Source organism: Bos grunniens, chromosome 20 (assembly GCF_055505025.1).
Source record: "Bos grunniens cultivar Pamir isolate PY7600 chromosome 20, Bosgru_T2T1.0, whole genome shotgun sequence".
Lineage (NCBI taxonomy): Eukaryota > Metazoa > Chordata > Mammalia > Artiodactyla > Bovidae > Bos > Bos grunniens.
The window spans coordinates 16,022,891-16,027,340 of NC_141184.1; positions in this window are offsets into that span (position 1 = coordinate 16,022,891).

Consider the following 4,450-nt stretch of genomic DNA (forward strand, 5'->3'; position numbering starts at 1 on the left):
TCCCAGCTCCCTCTTGTAAGGACCACTGTGATTACATTGAACCCATCCATATAATCCAGGGTAATTTTCTCACTTGGAGATTGTTCATTTCACCACATCTGTGAAATCTCTCTTTCCACATAAGGCAACCTGTTCACTGGTTCTGGAATTAGGACTTTGACATCTTTGGTGAGGGGAGGGGGAAACATTACTGAGCTCACCACACTAACAAACCCACAATATGCTGATTTAAAAACCAGATGGCAGTTTATAATGTATAATCTTAAGATATCTGATAGGATAAGTGGAATTATCTTTTTACACAGGATGCTCACTTCTGACAGGATTCTGGTCATGTGAAGAGACTAATAGGGGCTTGCTTGATAAACTTAGAATTACACCAATGAATGTTGCCAAAAAACGACAGTAGCTTGACAAATTGCCCTTTGTAGTATACAAATATTTCTACTCAGCTAGGCAGTACTGTCTGTTAGAAGTGGTTTTTAAAAAAATGTTTCTTGAGTTTGATATCCTGACACTCAGATTCCCTGTTTCTTCTCTAACAAAGAATCCATAATTGTTGTTATAATAATGTCTCCTAGTGTATAGACAATGTGATGCACCTGTGTTAAATTTGTCTGTAATCTACACCTTACAGGCAGTTGGGCTTCCCTGGTGGCTCAGATGGTAAAGAATCTGCCTGCAATGCGGGAGACCCAGATTCAATCCCTGGGTGGGAAAGATCCCCTGGAGAAGGAAATGGCAACCCACTCCAGTCTTCGTGCCTGGAGAATCCCATGGACAGAGGAGCCTGGTGGGCTATAGTCCACAGGATCGAAAGGATTCACACGACTGAGTGATTAACACTCTTATAGGTAGTTGAAATGCCTTGGTCAGAACCCATATTCTAGGGTAAAGAGCTAGCATCTGAAGTGTCGTAATAAGGAACTAACTTTTCCATTACTTACTATTTCAAGTCTCTGGAAATCTCTGCTGAGAGATTCATCAATTAGCAACTGGGATGTAGGAAATAATTTTTCCTACAATGAGTGATTTGCAATGAGTGATCTGCAAGGTAAGTGAAATGTTGGCTGGATCCTAGCACCTTTAGTGAACAAGACATAAGATCCCGGAAGTCCAGCGGGCTGCCGTGGTCAGTGTGGAGTCAAGGTCTAGAGTCATCTTAGTCCTTCATCACTCTGCTTTGTGGAGGATGCTGATGTCACACCAGGACCTGGATGGTCCAGCCTGCAAATGAGCTTTCTACCGGCCTGAGAGTGAAACTTCCATGTAAGGTACTTGTAGAGAGCCTGGGGGCAGGGAGGGGACTTTCCTGAACTTTGAGAATATGTCTCATGGTTTTTTGACACCTGCTGGTTAGTAAATACTCCTGTATTTTTTGGAAATTGGACTAAGACTTGCTTTGCTCGTAACCTATCACCTAGTATTGATCTTTTGAAAAGCTGTGTGTCCAGAAGGAAGAATTAGTAGGTGCTTGGTTTTCCAGCTTTATTAGCGGTGACATAACCCAAAGAGCTGGTTAAAACACAGGTGGCTATGCCCCAGCCTCTGAGTCAGTAGGTCTTGGGTGGAGGGTTGAGAATTTGCATTTCTTACAGGGTCCAAGTGATGTTGCTTCTGCTGGCTGGGGGTGACTCTTTGAGAACCTCTGAACTTGGTTTTGCTATGGCTTCAAACAACAAAGGTCTATCTCTTGCTCACCCTACATGTCCCTGTGACTTGGTTGGAGGCTGTGCTCTGCATTATGGCTGAGCTCATTTTACAACCCAGGCTGATGGAACGTTACTGCTTGTGGCATATATGTGAAAGACTTCTGATGGATATCACGCTGGTAATTAAAAGACACCTCAAAATTCATTAGCTGGAGACTTCCCTGGTCCAGTGGCTAAGATTCTACTCTTCCATTGCAGGGGGTCTAAGTTTGATTCCTGCTTAGGGAACTAGATCCCACGAGCTGCAACTAAAGATCCCACCTGCCTCAGCTAAGACCTGGTGCAGCCAAATAAATAAATGTGTGCATGCTCAGTCGCTTCAGTTGTGTCTGACTCTTTGCGACCCCATGGACTGTAGCCTGCCAGGTTCCTCTGTCCTTGGGGATTCTCCAGGTAAGAATACTAGAGTGGGTTGCATGCCCTCCTCCAAGGGATCTTCCTGACCCAGGGATCAAAGCCGCATGTCTTATGTCTCCTGCATCGGCAGGCATGTTCTTTACATTTAGCGCCACCTGGGAAGCCCAAATCAATAAGTTAAAAAAATTCATTGGCCAGGACTAATCACATGACTCATCCCTCCATGTGAGTGCCAGGAAGTACAATTTTACCGTGTCCCAGAGGAGGGTCTCTGAATATTTGTAAAATAGTACTAAAAATTACTGCAACTACTACCCAACTTTGACCAACGGGACCTGGTAACAGGTGATGAATCAAACTGGCTTGTCAGTTCACTCTGTCTGGGCACTGTATAGCTGATGTCCTCACTGACCTTGGTTATTGTTAAGTCTCCTCAAGTAGAATTTGAATTGATACTAAACATGTTGGTTCGATACTTACAAGGCATCTCTAACTTGGTTCCTCTTAGGTATAGGGTTGATCCATTTCTCTCTCTCTACCCATTTTTTTATTCTTAGATTTTATTGCAGATATGATCTTTTCTGACTTTCTTCTTGAATTTTGGAGATACACTTGGCCTTGTGGGCTTGCTGCCCTGATGGGCTGACTGCAGCCGTATGACAACAAAGTCAGAAAATTTGAGTCATCAGCAATACTTGCTTTGTGGCTCTCCGTTCCTCCTTCTCTCCCTCTTTTCTTTCCTTCTTCCTTTCCTTTCTTTCTCAGGCAGCTTTGCAATCTGTTTAACCATCTATGAAACTCCAACAATATCATATATCACTTAAGCAAAAATTTAAAATTTTGACTCCAAAATTACTTTTCAAGACCACTTTTCCTGCTTCAAACAATATTCCTGTTAAACACTGTCTTCTTACTGGTTCTTAATTTTTTTGGAGCCAGTCAGAAACAGTGGTTATATCTTTACCAAAGGACAAATTGAGAGGGTGCTTGTTTTGCATTCTTCGCTTCAATCACTTCAGTTCATTAGGGAAATAAAACTATCAGCACAACATCTCTGGGTACAGAGGACATGGGTAGGGTATATGATTCAAAGGATTGCCCAAGGCTAAGTCCACAGTTAAGCTTTAATTAACTGGGACAGTCAGGGGCAGGTGCTGTAGAAGGGAACACTACTGCTATTAATATTAATTTTTTATGTGAATACAGGGAGACTCCTGGATGCATTGTTTCCTAATTAATTTCCTTAAAAGTTATGAATGTCCTAAATATTCCCTAAAGGAGGGCGAGAGAGATCAATTCATTTAAAGCAGTTTAATTGTTAGAGTCTCTTCTTATGCCACATATATATACACGGCTGGAAGTTTCACTTTCTTGTGTGGGTTTTTAGAGCCGAGAATAGTTCTGCTTTTGAGATGGAAATAGTTAATGATCACTACTATGCTTTTCAGAATAGTTTCAGGGCCTTGGTGGCATTTTTAGGTTGTAGCCTGAAGCAAGGTGAAAAAAACCTGTGATTGCTTTGGGGTTTTTGATATTTAAATCAGTCATTGCAGGAAATATACAGGTATTTGTCAATCAAATAGTGTTTGCTTTTTTTTTTTTAAAGTTGAGCTCATCCTGCAAATTGGTTTTAGTAAGTCCAAGTATTTTGCCTCATGCAAAATGTTATATGTGTTCTACTATCTTATTCTCTTCAAAGCTGAATTTGTTTCTCTACCTATTGTTAACATTGATATCTTTATTGTCCTTTACCACAAATCTTTAAGTGGGAACAGGTAAGGCTAAACTATTTGTGTTTGCCCCTTGGCTTAGACACAGGCTGATAAATCACTTTCCGTTGAACCAGATTTTCAGGTAGGACAGAATTCACTGGAAGCTCTAGGCAATGCTGAATTCGACCTGGGTGAGTGGGAAGGGGCAGTGAGGCAGAGAGGCAAATTTTCCTTAGAGAATGTGCTCCTTTTCGTAAAATGGGGATCATAAGAGACTCTATCTTATGAGATACCGAGAAGATTAAAAGATATAAAATGCAAGCAGTAGCATGAAGAGTACGTACCTGGCAGATAGCACATACTTTGTATCTGTTGCCTTTACTTTTACATCTCTTTCCTATCCCTTCTTCCACAAATAAAGAAGCAATCAATCAACAGATATATCTTGTCATCCTCCCAGTTGTAAGACAGTGTTGAGCTTGCCAAGATGTATGAGACAAAGTCTTCTCCAAAAGGATTTAAAATGATTGGCAAGATGAATCATAAACAAGTGATGATTTAGAAAATTTATAAGAGAAAGAAATTCTCATAAGTTCCCAAATGAGTTTGGCAGAGGGCATGTGCATCAGAGAAATCCAGGGACTGGAGATGATCATACTGAGTGGAGTA